The sequence below is a fragment of the Danio aesculapii genome, chromosome 25, assembly GCF_903798145.1.
Source record: "Danio aesculapii chromosome 25, fDanAes4.1, whole genome shotgun sequence".
NCBI classification, from domain to species: Eukaryota; Metazoa; Chordata; class Actinopteri; order Cypriniformes; family Danionidae; genus Danio; species Danio aesculapii.
The window spans coordinates 11,674,980-11,696,730 of record NC_079459.1 but is presented as its reverse complement, the minus strand read 5'-3'; the positions used below and the strand labels follow the sequence as shown (position 1 = coordinate 11,696,730).

Genomic DNA, 21,751 nt, shown 5'->3' with positions numbered 1-21,751 from the left:
ATACTATGTCAGTATAGGTGACCATAGGTCAGGGTGGACACCCATGACATGTGGAGTCCCACAAGGCTCGATTCTGGCACCACTCCTGTTCAACCTTTATATGCTCCCTCTGAGCCAAATAATGAGAAAGAACCAAATCTCCTACCACAGCTATGCTGATGACACTCAGATCTACCTAGCCTTACTGCCTAATGACTACAGCCCCATTGACACCCTCTGCCAATGTATTGATGAAATTAACAATTGGATGTGCCAAAACTTTCTTCAGTTAAACAAAGAGAAAACTGAAGTCATTGCGTTTGGGAACAGAGATGAGGTTCTCAAGGTGAATGCGTACCTTGGCTCTAAGGGTCAAACAACAAAAAATAAGGTCAAGAATCTTGGTGTGACTCTGGAGTCAGATCTGAGTTTCAATAGTCATGTCAAAGCAGTTAGTAAATCAGCATACTATCATCTCAAAAACATTGCAAGAGTCAGATGCTTTGTTTCCAGTGAAGACTTAGAGAAACTTGTTCATGCTTTTATCAGCAGCAGGGTGGATTACTGTAATGGCCTCCTCACTGGCCTTCCCAAAAAGACAGTCAGACAGTTGCAGCTCATCCAGAACGCTGCGGCCAGAATTCTGACCAGAACCAGGAAATCAGAGCACATCACACCTGTCCTCAGGTCTTTACACTGGCTCCCAGTCACATTTAGAATAGATTTTAAAGTATTATTACTGGTCTATAAATCACTAAATGGCCTAGGACCTCAATACATTATAGATATGCTCACTGAATACAAACCTAACAGATCACTCAGATCTTTAGGATCAAATAGATTAGAAATCCCAAGAGTTCAGTCAAAGCAGGGTGAATCGGCTTTCAGCTACTACGCCCCTCGCTGCTGGAATCAGCTTCCAGAAATGATCAGATGTGCTCCAACATTAGGCACATTCAAATCAAGACTGAAAACACATCTGTTTAGCTGTGCCTTTACTGAATGAGCACTGTGCTACGTCCGACAGATCGAACTACTATGTTTTTCTCTTCTTTTTAACTCTTTTATAACACATTTTATCAGCTTTTATTTTATTTTATTTTTATTCTGTTTGTTTTTATTTCTCTTATAATTGTTTCTTTTATTCCTGTTTATGTAAAGCACTTTGAATTGCCACTGTGTATGAAATGTGCTATATAAATAAACTTGCCTTGCCTTGCCTTGCCTTATGTTTAAGTAGCAAAGTCGATAGAAAAAGGATATATAATCCGCCATTAAAAAATTGGCACGGGCGGTAACTTCAACCAAGGCAATAACAGCTCATAACATCAAATCTCACTTTATACTGAAAAATAATGCTTAACAAGGACACTATTTGACTCAATCCATCATCAAAACATGTCATCCACTGATATGAACAAACATTTTAACCTAACCGTCTATATTTTAACCTTTGATCAAGGAGCACATCCACATCATACCTGTCTCACTCAAGTCCAAATCAGTATCAAGAACACGGGGAGGGAGCCAAGATGGCATCCGAGGCAGACGGAGGTTTCTACTGCTAGAATTTACATTCGTTTTTCACACCCTTTGAGCTACTTTATAAACTTTTAATCGATGTGCTTAGTAAGCCATTGGTGAACAGTGTAACCAATGTATAATTTGATAAGTTGCAAGTTTTAAAGGCAATAATATACAAATCAATGCTCGAAAGCTAGCTTACATTCACGGATAACTGGATAACTTTCCCTTTGAGTTGTATGATGTAACGTAATGGCCGAAAAGAGAAAAGGAAGAAATAAGGACAAAGGAAAATCTGTTTCTGAAAGAGGCTGTTGTACTGGTCGCGTTGATAATCAAAAAATGGAAGTAATAGAAGCACATTCCTATGCTCGCTGTAGTAGCCCAGAGCTAACTCCGGTACTGGACTCAGAACCATGCACGCCAGATCCTAAGAAAAGTAAATCGGAGCCAACTCTTTCTGAGGTACAGAATAACATTGTGCAAATATTGGCTGAGAAAATGAATCAAAACACTGAAACTCTACACCAGGAAATCAAACAAAACCGAGAATGCATAAACTCTTTAAAAGAAGCCACTGAATTTCTCTTCAAAGAGATGCATGATGTTAAAAAAGACATTGTGATGTTAAAAGAAGGTAACGAAGGACACCAGAAGAGAATTTCAGAGCTGGAAGAAAGAGTAAATGAAGCTGAAAAGTACCAAAGAAGATGGAATTTAAGGCTTTACGGTTTAGCAGAGCAAGAAGGAGAGAATATCAAACAACGAGTGATTGATATTTGCTGTGCCGTGGTTCCGGTGGTTACAGATGACTTACCTCATCACATTTATGTTGTTCATCGCGTAGGAAGGAAAAGCGCTGAGAAAGTTAGACCGATCATTTTGCGATTTACAGCGAGATCAGCCAGGGAGCTTATGTGAAAAAACTCAAAGGGATCAGAATACCTTCAGTACAGAAAATTAAGGTTTGGAGAAGACTTAACAATGAAAGAAAAAGACACACGCAACAGACTTTGGCCGCAAATTGAAGCTTCACGCAAACAAGGAAAAAAGGCATTTTTGGTTGGTGCCAAAACTGTAATCAATGGCAGAGAAATGCCTAGTTAGCCTTATGCTGAATCTGAATTTTAGTTATCTGTAGTAACTAAATAACAAAGATTTACATTTACATTTACATTTAGTCATTTAGCAGACGCTTTTATCCAAAGCGACTTACAAATGAGGACAAGGAAGCAATTTACACAACTATAAGAGCAGCATTGAACAAGTGCTATAGACAAGTTTCAGGTGTGTAAAGTCTAAGAAGCAAAGCATTAGTAAAATTTATTATTTTTTTTTCTTTTTGAGAGAGAGAGAGAGAGAGAGAGGGCACAGTTAGTGGTATAGCCAGAGAGGCAGTTGCAGATTAGGAAGGAAAGTGGACACTAAACAGTTGCATTTTAGTCGTTTCTTGAAGACAGCAAGTGACTCTGCTGTTCTGATGTAGTTAGGGAGTTCATTCCACCAACTGGGCAGATTGAATGCGAGAGTTCGGGAAAGTGATTTCTTCCCTCTTCGGGATGGAACAACGAGGCGACGTTCATTCACAGAACGCAAGTATCTGGAGGGCACATATATCTGCATAAGTGAGAGCAGATACGAAGGAGCAAAGCCAGAGGTCGCTTTGTAAGCAAACATCAGAGCTTTGTATTTGATGCGGGCAGCAACTGGCAGCCAGTGCAAACGGGTGAGTAGCGGAGTGATATGTGCTCTTTTGGGTTCATCATAGACCATGCGTTCTGAAGCAGCTGAAGAGGTTTGATAGAACTAGCTGGTAGCCCGGCTAGCAGAGAGTTGCAATTGTCCAGTTTGGAGAAAACAAGAGCTTGAACAATGAGTTGAGCTGTATGTTCAGATAGGAAGGGTCGGACCTTTCTGATGTTATAGAGTGCGAATCTGCAAGATCGAGCAGTTCTAGAAATGTGGTCAGAGAAGTTTAGTTGGTCATCAATCGTTACTCCAAGGCTTTTTACCATTTTGGATGCAGTGATGGTTGCTCCATCCATCTGGATTGAAAAGTTATGGTGAAGAGTCGGGTTGGCAGAAACTTCAAGCATTTCCGTTTTCGTGAGGTTAAGCTGAAGATGATGATCTTACTTCCAGTGTGAAATGTCTGACAGGCAGGCTGAAATGCGAGCTGGAACCGAGGGATCATCAGGGTGAAAAGAGAGGTATAGCTGGGTGTCATCAGCATAGCAGTGGTAAGAAAAAAATATGTTTCTGGATGACTGTTCCTAAAGATGCCGTGTAGATAGAGAAGAGAAGTGGCCCAAGAACAGAGCCCTGAGGTACCCCAGTGTTTAGATGCTGTAGGTTGGACACCTCTCCCCTTCACGACACCCTGAATGACCTGTCCGAGAGATAAGAACTGAACCATTGAATAACAGTGCCTGCGACGACCAGTGACTCAAGCGTAGATAGCAGGATCTGGTGGTTTACAGTGTCAAAAGCAGCTGATAAATCCAGCAAGATAAGGACAGATGATTTAGAGTCTGCTTTAGCCAGTCTGAGATCCTCCACGACCGAGAGCAGGGCAGTCTCAGTTAAGTGGCCTTTCTTAAAGCCAGATTGCTTGTTGTCCATGAGGTTGTTTTGAGTAAGAAAGTCTAGGACTTGATTGAACACTACTTTCTCCAAAATCTTGGCCATGAATGGAAGCAGGGATACCGGTCGGTAGTTTTCAAGTAGCGTTTGATCCAGGTTGGGTTTCTTTAGCAGTGGGGTTACCCTAGCCTGCTTAAATGAAGTAGGGAATAGACCAGAGTCAAGAGATGTGTTAATTATGTGAGTCAGTGTTGGTATGACTGCAGGAGAAATGGCTTGCAAGAGATGATAGGGAATGGGATCAAGCGGACAGGTGGTTGCATGGCTTGATAGCACGAGATTGGACACCTCAGACTCAGAGAGCTGGGAAAAAGAGGTGAGTGTGTGTGGTGTTGGTGGTGTATATTGCATGTTTGTTGTAGGTGCAGCAAATTGACCACTGATTTTTGCAGTTTTGGTGCAAAAAAAGTAGCAAAGTCATCAGTAGTGAGTGTGGAGGATGCTGGTAAAGGAGGAGGATAGAGGAGGGAGGAAAATGTTTTAAAAAGTAAGCGAGGATTGGTGGCACTGTTGACTTTCTGACGGAAGTATGTCTGCTTTGCAGAAGTAACCTCAGTCGAGAAAGACGACAGAAGAGTTTGGTATGTTATGAGCTGGTCAGGATTTTTAGCTTTTCGCCAACTTCTCTCAGCAGCCCGAAGTTTTGAGCGATGCTCACGGAGAACATCAGAGAGCCAGGGTGCAGGAGGACTGGCCCGGGTTGGCCTGGATGTAAGAGGGCATAGTCTGTCTAGACATGATGTTAGCGTAGAGCAGAGTGTATCAGTGGCACTGTTCTGGATGGAGGAAGAGAGTTAGAAACAATGGTGGATAGTCTATTGGGTGAGAGAGAGCGTAGGTTTCTGCGAAAGGCAACTAGAGTTGGAGTATGTGGCGGCTCAGGAGTAATGTGGATGTTGAGAGAGAGAAGGAAATGATCCGATGTTTGTAGTGGAGTTACTAGTGTTTGATCAGCGAGGCAATGTCGAGTGTAAATAAGGTCTAGTTGATTACCTGATTTGTGAGTAGCAGAAGTAGGTGCTCTTTTGAGGTCAAAAGAGGCAAGCAGAGTCTGGAAGTCAGCAGCTTGAGGTCTTTCAATGTGGATGTTGAAGTCACCTAGCACCAACAAGGGAGTGTCATAATCAGAAAAAGATGAGAGAAGAACATCCAGTTCATCTAAGAAGTGACCTAATGTACCCGGTGGGCAGTAGATGACAACCACATCCATGCGGAAGGGGTGGATAATGGTGACTGCATGGAATTCAAAAGAGCAGATTTTTGGCAGGGACGGTCTCTGAGTGAATTTCCATTCTTTGGAAATCAGTAGTCCAGTCCCACCCCCTCTCCCTGTCTGACGAGGTGTGTGGGAAAGAGAGAAAGTAGTAGAAAGAGCTGCATGTGTAGCAGTGTCCTCCGGTCTCAACCAGGTCTCAGTTAGAGCCATGAGACTAAAGTCAGAATGAGTGGCTATGGAGGTAATAAAATCTCCTTTGTTAACAGCAGATTGACAATTCCACAGGCCCACAGAGAGAGAGAGTTGTGAAATAGAGGATACATGAATTGATCGAAGGTTGTGAGGGTTGCGCCTGCAGCGTACCTCCCGTGCTCTGCGAGTGTTAGTAACAACAGGAATTAGTAAACACATGATAAAGTGCAAGGAAAACAATAATGAGTGCAGAGATAAAGTAAAATAATAAAGAAAAAAAATACTCAAGTGCTTTGTCGGTGTCTTTGCTCGGTGGAGTCGCGCAGGTAGAGTCGATGGTCTTTACACTCGTCGGTCTTCACACGAGGCGGGCTTCACACGAGGCTGCCGCGGTGAGACTAGTTGCTTATATACACCCCTTTGCTGATTGAGCTCAGCTGGACACGCCTCCAAAGTTAAAAAATGCCCGAAATTGCAGCAGCGGGCCGCGAAAAAACCTACGGCTCGGCACACAAGCTCTTACAGTAAACAAAGGAAACAGTGGCTAAAGCTTGCTAGTACTAAACACAGATAGCTGAAAACAATTTTAAATGTCCAACAACCAATACACAACCAGCTGAAACAAGTCCAAGTGTTCTCGAACCAAACACAGCAACTGAAAACAGGTCTAAATGTACTTACTCAGTGTTGCTCTCGATGCTAAAGTGCTTCTCCTGCTAGCTAAACCTAATGTGTTCAAATATATAGTCTTTACCTGGCGTTTGGACACGCCTCCAAAGTTAAAAAAACACCCGAAATTGCAGCGGCGGGGGCGCGAAAAAACCTCCGGCTCGGCACACAAGCTCTTACAGTAAACAAAGGAAACAGTGGCTAAAGCTTGCTAGTACTAAACACAGATAGCTGAAAACAATTTTAAATGTCCAACAACCAATACACAACCAGCTGAAACAAGTCTAAGTGTTCTCGAACCAAACACAGCAACTGAAAACAGGTCTAAATGTACTTACTCGGTGTTGCTATCGATGCTAAAGTGCTTCTCATGCTCGCTAAACCTAATGTGTTCAAATATATAGTCTTTACCTGGCGTTTGGACACGCCTCCAAAGTTAAAAAACGCCCGAAATTGCAGCGGCGGGGCGCGAAAAAACCTCCGGCTTGGCACACAAGCTCTTACAGTAAACAAAGGAAACAGTGGCTAAAGCTTGCTAGTACTAAACACAGATAGCTGAAAACAATTTTAAATGTCCAACAACCAATACACAACCAGCTGAAACAAGTCTAAGTGTTCTCGAACCAAACACAGCAACTGAAAACAGGTCTAAATGTACTTACTCGGTGTTGCTCTCGATGCTAAAGTGCTTCTCCTGACAATAAAGATAAGACAATAAAGATAATCCTTTATAATTGGGCTAAAAATAAAAAGTAACAGCCTACACTTGTTTTATAAGAATTTTAGTAGGCTTTAACTTGAGCCTTATTTTGAGTTTAGTTTAAAAAAAAGGGTAGACTTGACGTTATTTCATAGAATAAGAATATTTATAAAAATGTTCTTGGGTGAATGGAAAACATTTTTCTTTAGTATTTTATAAAGAGTTAATGTCTTTAGGTATATATTCGTTCAATGTTAAGGGCATTCGTGATTTGTTAAAAAGAAAATCTATTTTTTATTTCTTAAAGGATTTAAGGCAGGTTTTTATTTTTTGCAGGAAACTCATGCAGTAACTTCTGATTTTGTTTTTTGGAAAAATCAATGGGGTAATGATATTTGGTTGGCATATGGGAGTAATAATTCAGCTGGGGTCGCAATGTTGAAAGGAAAGTATAAAGGGAAAATTCTCAAAAGTAAAGCTCATTCTTGTGGAAGATGGATAATTTTAGTCGTAAAAGAGGAGAGCAATGTTTTAATTTTGGGGAATATTTATGGTGACAATTACATCCTTTAAAACAGGTTGTTATTACAAAATTTTAGAGAAGAAATTGTGGATTTCTTTAAGATATACCCAAATGCACTGTTGGTATTAGGTGGTGATTGGAACACTATTAATGATCCTTATTTAGATTGTTTTCTTCCCCGTATCACAATATACTAATATATTTAATTTTTGTGCCCAATTAAATTGTCGAGATGAATGGAGACATAGGATCTTATTGATAAGATGGACTTTACTTGGAATAATAAGGATAGGTCATTACAGTCTAGAAGTGATTTTTGGTTAACATCTGAGGAACTTGGTAATCAAATCCAAGAAACTAATATAGTGCCTTCAGTTTTTAGTGGTCATAAAATGATCCATATAGTTATTAGTCTTGGTAATACAAGTTTTGATACAATTTTAACTACTGGAAATTAAACAATTCACTTATTGAAGATAATCAATTTAAGAATAAAGTTAAAATTGTAATAAAAAAAATGTTATAATAATGCCAGAACATCAGGCTTATATGGAATAAATTGGGAAGTTATGAAATATGAAATTAGAAAATTTGCCATTTCGAGAAGCAAGGAAATAGCCAAGGCCAAGAAAAATAGAGAAAATTATATAATTCAAAATATAATTGATTTATATGACAAGCAAGTAGAAAGTGAACAAGAAAAGAATCTTTTAATAAAATTACAATTGGAATTAGAACAAATTTATGAATACAAAGCTAAAGGTGCCTTTATAATGTCACGAAGAAAATGGTTAGAAAAAGGTGAATCAAATTTTAAATATTTTTTCAATCTTTAAAGGCAAAACGGTGATTTTTCCTCTCTAAACAAAATTCAGATTAATGGTTCTCTTATAATAGACCCAAAATTAATATCTAATTTTGTTGCAACACTTTATATAAAGTTATATACTCAAAATAATAATATAAGTAACACTGCTTCTTTTTTAGATCCCCTGAAAAAAAAACTTAAAACTTATAGATCAACATTCCAAATATTTATGTGATCAAGACATAGCTTTGGAAGAAATTTATAGATCTATTGAAAAACTAAAAAATAATAAAGCTCCAGGTAACGATGGACTGACCTCTGAATTTTACAAAGACTTTAAAGATGATATTTCAGAGTTTCTTCTATATGTCTTTAAAGAAATATTACAAATTGAAGTAATGTTGCCAACTATGCTACAGGGATTGATTACACTGATTCCTAAGCCAGGTAAAGATTTATTAAATTAGAGAACCATAACTTTAATCAATAATGATAATAAATTACTTTCACACATATTTGCAAGTCGATTAAAGTTAGTTTTAAATGAAATTATAGATGATTGTCAGTCTGGCTTCTTATGTGGTAGATATATTGGTAATAACATTAGATTAAAGAGCACATAGTTTACCTCTTTTTTATGATTTAATATTAATATTATAGTTCTTCTGAGTGTGCCAGTTTAGGTTCAGTTTAAAACACAATTCAGATTTTTTTATTATAATGTGTTAAAAAGTGTCATGTTGGGGGCGTGTCCACAGTTTGCTGATTTATGGGTGTGTTGCTTCACATGTAAAATAGTTTCGGCTTCCCGCCAACGTAACAAGGGGGCGGGGCCATGAGCTCACCCGCTCTGCGTTTGCAACAGAGTCTGACAGGCAGACAGAGAAAAAGCTGGAGTGAGATGATCAGCATTCAGTCGTACATGTATGACACAGACCAAGCAGAGAGTACAAAATCATTTGTGTCTTTGTACAGTTTTACAGCCAACTGTGTGCTAGTGTCAAGTGCCGAGCTTGTACACAGAAACTAATAACCACGCACACTGAATTAACTTTGACTGAGGCACCGGATGCGCCGCTCGAAGCCGCGACACGGCACACCAGACACTCTCTGTGGCGCACCAGACACTCTCTGTGGCGCACCAGAAACATGAAGTGTCTCGAATCATCGCGCCACGCATTTTTGAATTCTAAACATAGGTTTCTGCAGTGGTCCGCGGCGCCCAGCCGTCGACTTGAGTGTACCCTGATAGAAACCTATGTTTAGAATTCTAAAACGCATGCTAGTTAAGATCACAGGGAGCTTCTGGGATCGCGAGAAATGCAAACGGCTGAAGTATATGGTAGACTCAATGAGAAGTACACATGTTTGCAAACCTACCTAAAGATACAACCAATAATTCCGATTAGAGTGATAATGTGGAGAATATTGCTCTTGTGTTGAGCCCAATGAGCCTTGCATCTAAAAATATAGCTAGGGTGTTCCTTTAGTGATATTGCTTCGACTCACGCTGAAAATGGCGGACGTGAATCAACAAACTGAGAATATGATGATGCGCCTGTCAATCAATATTGGTGGGCGGGGGGACTGCTCTCCTACGTAAAGTTGCGGTCGGTTTGAAAACCGCTCCAATTGGTCCACTGTTTTTTATGTTGTTAAATTGAAAAAAAAGCACTGGGTGTGCTTATATATATACATATATATAATATATATATATATATATATATATATATATATATATACAGTCTATACACCATACATGCACATATGTCTGTCCAAACAGCTTGAAAAGTAGATTTTTTACCATAGGTGCCCTTTAATATTAGATTTGATTGATAATAATTTTCTTTTAAATGATGATAGCTACATTCTCTTCATAGATTACTATAAAGCATTCGATACTGTAAACCGCAATTTTTTACTTGAAGTTCTTGATTTCTTCGGTTTTGGTAATACCTTCATTTGTGCAGTTCGAACTTTATATACTAATTCCAATAGCTCTGTTAAACTACCTTTCGGCACCACTTCTAGATTTAACATAGGTAGAGGTGTTAAACAAGGAGATCCATTATCTCCTTTATTATTTTTATTGATAATGCAAGTATTGTATCTTCATATTACATTCAATCCATTTCAGGGCATCCAGTTGGCCGGTAATGTGGTTACATGTTCCCAGTTAGCAGATGATACTGCAATTTTTTTGAAAGACATAAAAGAATTGAAAATAGCTCTTGAGTGTCTTAACACATTTTATTTAGCATCAGGATTAGCTATAAATATTAAAAAGTGTGAATTATTTGCTTTAAAAAAAGACCCAGTAATTTGTCTGAAATGTATGGAATTCCAATAAAAGATATTATTACTTATTTAGGAATTAAGATATGCAAGGACCAAAAAGAAAGAATAACACTAAATTATACCTCATTAATTAATAAAATACAAACGAAATTCAACATTTGGCTAATGAGAGACCTATCTCTGAATGGGAGAGTTCTGTTATCAAAATCTGAAGGTTTATCTAGATTAGCTTAAATTGCAATGGCTATAGACATTCCAAAACGTATCATTAACGAAATATATAAATGTATATATAACTTTATTTGGAAAAATAAACTTCATTACTTGAATAAAAAAACACTTTGTAATCCATTTAATCAAGGTGGGCTAAACGTACTTGACTTTGAAATATCTAACACTATTTTTAAAATTAAGTGGATACAAAATTATATTCGCTCAAAAAATAAACTCTGGTATTACATCCCTAATCTTATTTTTGAAAAAGTAGGTGGCATTGAATTTCTTCTTAATTGCAATTTTAATATTAGTAAGCTTCCTATAAAACTTTCTAATTTTCACAAACAGGCATTGTTATCATGGATGATTATATACAAACACAATATTTCCCCTCACAAATGTTTAATTTGGAATAATAGATATATTACACACTGAAATAAATCTTTTTTTAATTAATTGGTTTAGAAATAATATTTTGCTAGTTTCACAACTTTTAAATAGTAAGGGTCATGTGCTTACCTATTTAGAGTTTCTAGAAAATTTTTCTCTTTATATACCTGTTAAGGAATATATGATGGTAATTAATGGTATTCCCTCAGAGCTTATTTTAGAGAAATTATTAGAAAATGTTATAGTTCAAAATACAAATTTAGATTTTAGTCTTAAATTGGAAGGTATAAATATAAAAGAAAAAAATGTAATAATAATTATCTTAGAATGATTTGCCGGAATAATTTTAGAAATAAAATTAGAAATAAAATTAGAGAGATATCATTTAAAACTGTTCATTAAATTAATCCTGTAAAACAGGTAATTGCAAAATTTTGTAAAGATGTTGATTTAAAATGCGCTTTCTGTAAGGATAAAGAAGAGAGTAAAGATCTTTTCTTTTTTTATTAAGCAGAATGCGAATATTGCATTGGAATTCAAAGAAAAGGATGTTTTATTTTTTCATGAGAAAACAGTTGACTTCAAAAGTTGGCATATTGTTAATTTGCTCATTATATATGGAAATTTTTTTATTCATAAATGTAAATGGGCCGATAAAAGAAACAAAAAATGGCAAAGCAAAAAGAACTGTTAATTATTTTAAAGCCTTAAATTTTGTTTTTTGAATAATTGTATCTTCTTATTTATTTTATTTTTATTTTTTTCTTATATTGTATTTGTTTGGATGTCAATATAATGTTGTTATTGCCCTTGTATGTTCGGTGTTCTAAAATTGCAATAAAAAATAAAAAATAAAAAAAAAAGTCCAAATCAGTTCTGACGAGAGCGGGACGGGAGCTAAAAGAAGTGACATCACTTCTTCTTATTATTATTATAATTTTACGGCGGTTGGCATCCAGCGTTTTGGTGCATTACCGCCACCTTCAGCTTCGGAGTGTGGACCAGATGTTAGGTTTACAGAAAAATAATTTCCCCCCACTTCCCTCTTTCCTATCCTTTCTCATATACACTCTCATATAATTCTCATATAATTTAACTTGTTTATTTTATATCCTATCATAAACTTCTGTTTCTCTCAGGAACTTTATAAGTATTTTGGTCTGAACCCTGTCCTTTGTACTTAGTAAACCTTTTAATGTTATTTCCTGAATCCCTATCTCCCTTAGATCATTTCTCATTTCCTCCCCCTGTGTTTCAAACCTTTTGCATTTTAGTATCACATGTTCTACTGACTATTCTTCACTACAGCCCTCACACAATCTATTTTCATGCTTTCCTATCAATTTAAGTGTTTTATTTAATAAACAATGACCCAGTCTTAATCTTGTTCACACTATTCCTTCTCGCCTGTTAGCACTACTGATTTTTTTGTGTTTAACAACCTGTTGAATTTTATACTAATGCCTTCCTTTCTTGTCTCTATCCCAATTCTCTTGCCACTTTTGATTTATTCTTACCCATATTAGACTTTTCACTTCTGCTTTACTAACCCTTATTTGTATTTCTACATTTTCTTTTGTTAATGCCTTTTTTGCTAATCTATCAGCCATTTCATTTCCCTTTATCCCTTCATGGCCTGGAACCCATCCTGAAACTTCACATCCTTTCCCTGATTTGTTATTTTTGTTATACACTGGAGTACTCCAAACAAAATATCTTGTCTACTTGAAGAAAATGACCTTAGACTAGCAAGAGCTGATGCAGAGTCTAAACATACCAAGATTTTATCCTGCCCTGTCATTTCTACCCATCTTAATGCTACTAGCATAGCTAGCATCTCTACTGTGTACACTCCCACATAATCAGATGTCCTTCTATTTATTACTATATTTTTTTCTGGTATAACTACCCCCAATCCAGACACTCCAGTTTCTGGGTTCTTTGCTCCATCTGTAAAAATCTGTGTGTACTCTTTGTAAAAGCTCCACAACATATTCTCAGTGCCTGCGCCTGAATTACTTCTAATTTTTTAAAATTTGACTTGGCTGCTGACCCATATACTACACTACCATAATCTAACACTGACCTAATTAGAGCTACATATATTGTATACAGTGATTGTGTCCCTTCCCCTCAAACATCCCATTACATTAATTACCTTTTTGCATTTTTCCTCAATTTTTTGAATGTGATCTACAAATGTTAAACGTGAGTCTAATTTAATTCCTAGAAATTTAAAATGTCCAACCCTCTCTACATCTTTTCCATACATCTGTATCTTAAGCTCCTCTGCAATTCTTCTCCTGGTGAAGAAAACCAACTAAACAACTGAGTTTTTTCAATGGAAAATTTAAACCCCCAATCATATACCCATTCTACCACTTTATTAGTTGCTTCCTGTAACTTCTTAATTATATGTTCCATATTCTTTCCTCTTTTCCACAATGCTCCATCACCCACAAATAGTGACCTACCTATATCTTCTGGTACTTTTGCAAACACATCATTGATCATTATAATAAACAGTAGCGGACTTATCACACTCCCTTGAGACGTGACATTTTCTGCTTCGTATTTATTTGACATATCTGTCCCTACTCTTACCTGAATCTTCCTTCTAGAAAGGAAATCTTTTACCCAGTCAAATAACTTCCCTCCAATTCCCATCTCATTTAGTTTAATCAATAACCCCTCCTTCCACATCATATCATAGGCTTTTTCTATATCAAAAATACCGCTATTACATTCTCTTTATTAACTTCAGCCTTCCTAATTTCTGTTTCTAGTCTAATCACTGAATCAATTGTAGACCTTCCCTTCCTAAATCCACTTTGACATTTGTCCAATAATCCTCGTTTTTCCATGTCATACTTCAACCTCTCTGTGATCATTCTATCCATGATTTTACAAAGATTAGATGTAAGAGCTATTGGTGTATAACTTGTGGGTTTAGTTTGCCTCCTTCCAGATTTCAGGTAACTTTCCCTCCTTCCATATCTTATTGTACATATCTAAGAGCTTTAACATTGACCTTTCCTCTAACTTCTTTAGCATTAAATAACATATTTGATCTTTTCCTGGAGATGTAGGTTTTGCTTTATTAATTGCTCTCACCATCTCTGCCAATGTAAACGGATCATCTAATTCATTTCCTGTTTCTTTCTTCCTATTAAGTCTCTGAAAATGCTGATTCATTGTTACTGCTCTCCTTCTCCTCCCTTCCTCTGATAAATTTTCTGAACTGTGTATCTTAACAAATGCTTCCGCTATAATCTCTGCTTTTTCCTTATTTGACGTTGCTATTTTCTCTTCAGTTACTATTATTGGGTATTCCCACTGTCTTCTGTCTCCTCCCATCCTTTTTATCATTCCCCATACTTCTCCTATAGACTGATTTCATGCGGCTGCCATTTTTAAAAGCGAAATCGAGGCTGCGGTGGGAAGAAACCCGGAAGTATCGTTGGGAGTTACATTAGAACGTTGTGTACTTGGCTGTATATCTTATCAGCGAATAGAAAGAGACACAAATTTATCATTTCACCGCCTTCTGAGTGACCCGAAGGTCCGTTCTGAATGAATGGTGAAAATATAAAGGGATATCAGAGCTCATTTTCAGCTAAGTTAAGGGAAACGGCACTAGTTAGCTAACGTTTTCTTTCCCAAACACACGTTTTAGATGCCATTTATCAAACTCAAGTTAATGAACTGATTCTTTCACTATATTAGACTTGTCACGTTACTGAATTAAAAGAAAATTTGTCAATTTCCCGCTAACATTTAAAGCACTGTTGATGGCTTTCTTAAAACAGCGCTGATTGGCCATTGTGTTCACGTGCTCAACAGATATGCTTGTGATTGGCCAAGAAGGTGTCATCAGTTCACCCTCCGCTGTTTACTGAGCACAAACACAGCCAAGCGATCTGCTTGATGACTCTACTGATCCTTATGGCTGTTTCGCGCTTGCGCTCCAGTCTCCGTGTATCTGTGTTTGCACTGGGTGAAGAGCGGTAAACTGAGTGCAAACACAAGATACATGGAGACTGGATCGCGAAGCAGCCGTGAAGATCAGTCGAGTCATCCGCGCTCAGCGGCGCTTCAATTTTAACTTAGCGGGACTTAGACTGTTTTAAAACTTCAGTACCGGGACAACACGAGGGTGTGCTACAGAGGACTGCAGTGTTTATCGCTCACCAAGTTACATAGGCTGAAGCAGGGAAGTGTCCCCTCTGTTTACCTGCTGCCATGAACTGAAGCCTAGGAGGACACTTGAGCATATTACTCTTACAGAGCTTGTGATGTTGTTTGATGCTAAATTGCTTTTAATTGTTTAAATTAAACGTACTGACTGATATTAAAGTGATGTTTACACCATATCTGTATTTTGAAATCTTGGCAACAGCTGGAGGTTTGTAGTCCACAGCATGTCACTGCAATGTTTACAGTACTGGTCCTATACTTTCGCGTTTCTTCCCACACTGTAATCCCGAATAAGTTGACAAAACTCAAAAAATTTGAGGTAATCAGTTACGTCAAATTTTTTAAGTTATGAAATTTTCTATTTTAAGTAAACAGAAACATCAAGTTTTGAGTTTGTTGAACTCATGCAAGACACTTCTCATAACTTAAAATACCCAAGTTACTCAGCTCATACATTTTAATAGCAATTAACTTAATTGTTTTAATTTGTCCAAACTTTAAATCCTCAAGTCACCTAGCTCATACATTTTAATAGTAATTAACCTAATTGTTTTAATTTCCTTCAACTTTAAATACTCAAGTCACCCAGCTCATACATTTTGATAGCATTTTTATTAAATTAACTTCTCCATCTCAGTTTCACAAATGAAATTAGCCATAATTTTAATCTTTAAACCCCATAAATCTATCAAAATACATCTGTAATTTTAAACACACAGACAATACCATTTTAGACATTTATTTTTAAAGAAAAAATGTCCAACAGTACAAATGTGCCTCCTGTGCAATTACAAATGTCATGAAACAATAAAAACAATTAGACATTAGGAGATTTAAAATAAACACTATTCTGAAATTAATAAGAATTTCCCAAAATGCAAATATATCAAACAAAAGCTTCAAGAAAAAACACTATAAGTTTGACAAAATTAAATAATAATAATAAGATTAATAAGAACTACGAAACGTACAGTCTTAAAGCATTCGTTAATAAAGAATAAGTGCACATTCTGTGAAGTGACTCTTGTTTAGAAAAAAAAGTCATTGGCACAGTAACTATCAAATGGTTTATATATATATATATATATAAATATTCAGTCTTGGTTGAACTATGATTCTGTCATTTACTCTAACTTATTCCAAACCTGTTTGAGTTTCTTTCTTCTGTTGAACACTTAAAAGGTTATTTTTGACAAAAAAGCTGAAATCTGGAACCACTGATTTCCACAGTATTTGTTTTCCTATTAGAAAGTCAATGCCTCAAAATAACTTTTGTGTTCAACAGAAGCAAGAAATTCAAACAGGTTTGGAACAAGTGAAGAGTAAGTAAATGACAGAATTTTACGTTTTAGACAATCTATCCCTATATATATATATATATATATATATATATATATATATATATATATATATATATATATATATATATATATATATATATATAATAAAATGCACCATTACCAATTAAAGGTACATACATGTTTTGAAGTTACTACCCCAGTGACAGTCTTTATTGAGTACAAAAAAAGGCTCTACATCAACTCATTCTTTAAGGATTCTATGCTAATCGACTTTCTATTTTCTATCATCCATGCCAAGCAAAACTTTTTGTACAAGTTCAAAGTCCTTTACTATATATTATGTGAAGAGCATACATTAATCCAAACAAGACAAAAAAGGTCTGGAAGTGTGCTGTGGGTGGTGTCCAATTCATTCTTCAGGACAGCAGAGACCCTCAGTGACTGCAGGGCCAATAAAGCATCTTCAGTCAGCGCTTCAGGATTATTAATCTAAAATATAATTCAATGATATTAATGTTAGGACAATATCAATATGACTGAGCCAATTTTACATGATTCATCAACAAGTCATGATTACAAATATGTTAAGTAAAAATTGCTCCTCAACTTTCATTTTTTCAATAGAACATGCCTAATTGTGAAAAGAATGAATGAAGTCTTACCAGGGTGGTCCTAAAGAATCCCCAGTCACGCTCACGCAGCAAGACCAAAAGACCTCTGATAACAGTAGTCCATCATGAACTGACATCATGCAGTTCCTGCAAAGACAAAAATTAAGAAAAAAAATCTAAATAAAATATACATTCATATTTTAATTAATACTTTAATACATGACCCTAAACATACTTGCTCATTATAAACCTTCAAAAGATTAGCCAGGGTATCTGCTGTCTTGTCAGTTTTGGATGCTGTTTGCCTTAAAATTGTCATCAAATGAAATAGGTGGTGGTGCGGTTGTCCAAAGAATTTGTGGGGAAAATTCTCATTTGTAACATGTTGGTACTCTGCAGCTAAAAAAAAAACAAGAGAAAATTTCATAAAACAAACCCACACTACAAAATATATAATGCTAGAAAAAATATATTAATATTATTATTATGTTTCATTTACTTATTTATTTTTTTACCTCAGATGAAAATCAGGTGTTGATCAGATCAGATGTTGATATCAGGATCTTCGTATTGTAAACTGAACTCAAGGTCTAGCTGAAGTTTCACTTTCCTTGCTGCAAAAGTATCATTGCAAATACACTGTGATATTTATTTTAACTGGATATGCCAGGCATAGTAGTACAAAATGAATATTTTACCCACCTTTTACATGCCTCCATATAGGAATCTTTCTGTAGTCAGCAACAACCGACCTTCAATTCTGTATGTACACAACGTCACAGTGTCATTCAGGTGAGAGTGGAAGTAGTACAATTGCATGATGTCTAACGTCAACCCCCAAAACGGTTAGCAATAGAGCTGATCATCATGTTAGTTGCTTTGATTCGATGAACAAGGATTTGACTTAAACAGTATTGAAATTTTGAAAACTGAATAGGACGACAAATAAATTTAAGGCCTGTTTTTAAACGCTAGAAATAACAAAACTTACCTTATTGTCTAATGATGTAAAAAATATATAGCCTAAAAATATATATATATTTAAGATATAAATATATTTTAAGCTGCAAAATTTGCACATCAGAAAAACTATTTCTTGTTTACCACGTCTGGATGATTAGAATATTTGTTTTGTTATTATTTTATTTAATATTTTATTTAATAATTTTAATTACTTTGTATTACTGTGTTATAGATAGGCATACTTTGTTTTTAGGCTATATATATTCTCTCCAGAGTAAATATTTAAAAAAATAGATGGGAAAAAAAAACGTTTACCATACCTTTAACATATGTTTGACTTAAATGACATTTAAAATCATTTAACTGATCGCATTGATCAGGTAATCATTGATATGCAGAGATGTCTTCTCGACCGCAGGGAAATAATCAGTGCTGATCAGTACTGGTGATTGAGGTAAAGTTAGTTTTATATTTACACATTCAGACTTTCTCCTTAATAATATAATATAATTTCAGAAAAGTAGTTTTTGCATATTCTAAATAGTAAAATCATATTAGCAGCCAATGACTTTCAAAGTACAACATTGTTCAGTCAAAAAAATTGTGCATTAAGTGTAACGTTAATGTTGTTTTCATGTCATACTTGTATGTGATTTCAGACCGAATACACAAAGTACCATGGTAAACGACATATGGAGAGAGTCACAAGTTGTTACTGGACGAATGTATGAATATAAAACCAACTTTACCTCAATGTTCTAGTGTGAGATGAAGCTCTGCTCTGTACCTGCTCAGGTGAGGAGCACAGCTTAAATGTTCTCCGTTAGGCTCTCGTGTATGGATCAGCATGCAACAAGCTGTGTGTGACAGACAGCTACGTTTTGAGGCTAAGTTTTTGCCCGTCATCAGAAAATACCGTTCAGTATTTAGGTGGAGATTATTTGAGTTATGATTATGCGCCTTTCGTTTCCGTAGTGCCTACAGATCGCGAAGATAATACCACATTCACAGTCTGGACAGAGTTCAGCGCAGTGCCATGACGTGCGGTTGTGTGAGCGCGCGTCACCATGACAACCTAAACGCATGCTCGCGCCAAGATTTAAAAATATGTTAAACATTGAATCTGCCGATTTCAAATGTTTTTGTCCTTATAACACTGTTAAAATTCATAGTTAACACATTACAACTAACGCTAACGTTGCACTGATTCAAATTTTTTTAAACAGTAATGTTAACGTTGGTTAGCAACAAGTGGGGCTAAACACGTTTTCTGTAATGCACGACATGTAAACGCATTCAGACAAACTCTACATTACATTGAACTGTTACTGTGATTATATTGATTAAAACATAAATGTAATATTTCTTGGATTTGTAAATAGTTTACTTACTGTAGTGTGAAGCGAGGCCGATCCACCATCTTGAAAAAACGAATGAAGCACGAGAACGTACGTGAACCTGGATGACGTCACACGCAAAATCACTGGGCTGAAAGATTTTGAGTTAATGAAACTTTAAAGAGACATTTTGTATAAATTAAACACAGCAAAATCGTTCACCTTACTTGAAAGATTTAATTTTTACAAACTCAAAAATAAGAAAAAGTTCTAAATACTCATCTAGGTTAATTAAGATTAACGAATTTTAATGATTTAAGTTAATACAACTCAGTTCAATTAATTAGTTACAGCATTAGGGTTTACAGTGCACCACAGCCTCGCTTTGGTTCTTTAAAATGGCGGCCGCGTGAAATAAGCGTATTGGTGTAGTTCTGCCTATGTCCTCACAAAATTCCCTCTAACTTGTTCTTTTTGCTTGACGTACTGTTCTTCTGACTACTGCTTGAGCTTTTTTATACTGGATGAGATGTTGCAAATTATGTGTTCTTTTTAGTATTCTAAAAGCTTTGTTTCTTTCTCTTATCGCCTTCCAACATTCCTCGTTCCACCATGGCACAATTTTCCGGTTTCTCTTGGTTTCCTTCTTGGAGATAGCTTCCTCTGCTGCCCTAATAATTGCTGTTGTAACTTGATTATTGACTACATTTATATCATCCTGAACTTCAATCCTTATCATTAAATCACAAGTGATTTTTGTAAACATTTCCCAGTCTGCTTTACCAAAATTCCATTTCGGGATTCTATAATCTAACCCCACTTCCGATCTCCCACCTACTGAACTTATTATTGGGTAGTGATCACTTCCTACTGTAGATGCTGTCCACACCTCCCATTTACAACTTCCCGACAAAGAACTAGTTACTAATGTTAAATCTAAGACAGATTCAATTCCTGTTGCTACATTTATTCTAGTTCCTCTACTATCATTCAAACACACCAAATCTCTTTCGTCTATCAGTTCTTCTACTATTTTACCGTTAGCATCTGTATGTGTCCTACCCCACATTGAACTAAGGGCATTAAAATCAGCACACCATATTACCCTATGACTGTCCTGTCCCTCTATATTTAATAGCTTTTCTATTTCCAGCTTCTTACATGGATTATAATAATTAATTATTCTAATTACCCCACATTTTCCCATACCTCTACTACTATGTACTCGTGTTCCTCACCTATTCCCACTTCTCTATTCTGAATCCCATTCTTAATGAAAACTGCACATCCTCCTCCACCTCCCTCACTGTTTCTGTCTCTTCTAACTATATATCCATGTATTACAAAATCTAAATTAGGTTTTAGCCATGTTTCTTGTATACATATCACATCTGGTTCCTCATTTAACTCATTTTTAAACTGTTTAAATTCTTGTCCAATAGCTAAAATTACCATTCCATTGTAAGATTATAACCATTAATATTACTACCCAATACATGATGCTTCCTGACTTGACTGATTCGTAAGGATTTCCCTCACCTCTTCCCATGTCAGTCCAACTAATCCAAGATGGTTGACAGCAGCTTTTACTATCAGCTGTATTTTCTCATTTTTTGATTTTACTTCTGCTGTATTTATCACTCCTGCTATAAACGTTACTAGTTCTATTTTTTTGACGTAGATTCTTTCTGATTTGTCTTGTTGTTGAGATTCCAGAACCACTTCATTTTCTTTGTTTTTCTTTTCTCCTGACACTTTAACCGCTTCAGCGTATGTGATTTTTTTCTCCATTTAATCTTTTGTATATTAGTCTCTCTCTTCATTATTTCACATCCACTGAATGCCACATTGTGAGCACCTCCGCAATTACAACATTTTGGTTGAACCCCTACTCCACAGTTTCCGTATTCATGATCCCCTCCACACCTAGCACACCTTCTTTGCCTTTTACAAATTTTTGCTGTGTGCCCAAACCTTTGGCAGTTATAGCACCTCAATGGTTTTGGTACATACAATCTCACTGGATAACTCACAAATCCAAGAAATTTCTGTGGCACTGCCACTTCATCAAACTCTAATAACACGGTTTTACTGTCTTTAACTTCTCCATCTCTTGTTGTTTTCATTCTTGTAACATTCACCACTTTTGCTCCTTTTATATTCTTTTTCATTTCTTCTTCTGTT

General features: G+C 36.2%; 1 protein-coding gene and 1 long non-coding RNA gene across 6 annotated transcripts in view; one reads left to right on the top strand and one right to left on the bottom strand.

Moving 5' to 3' along the window:
- dapk2b (death-associated protein kinase 2b) overlaps positions 1–21,751 on the top strand; it is a 191,620-nt gene that overhangs the window by 117,327 nt on the left and 52,542 nt on the right. The gene's annotated exons all lie outside the window — the stretch shown is intronic.
- On the bottom strand, positions 16,811–19,889 carry LOC130219272 (uncharacterized). Of its 2 annotated transcripts, XR_008836046.1 has the most exons (6): positions 19,622–19,889; positions 17,970–18,027; positions 17,783–17,881; positions 17,503–17,666; positions 17,319–17,414; positions 16,811–17,145 (listed from the first exon to the last, which is right to left on the bottom strand). It is a non-coding gene; the product is annotated as an uncharacterized LOC130219272 (long non-coding RNA). The 2 variants fall into 2 exon arrangements; XR_008836045.1 differs by lacking the exon at positions 19,622–19,889 and having other exon boundaries at positions 17,970–18,299.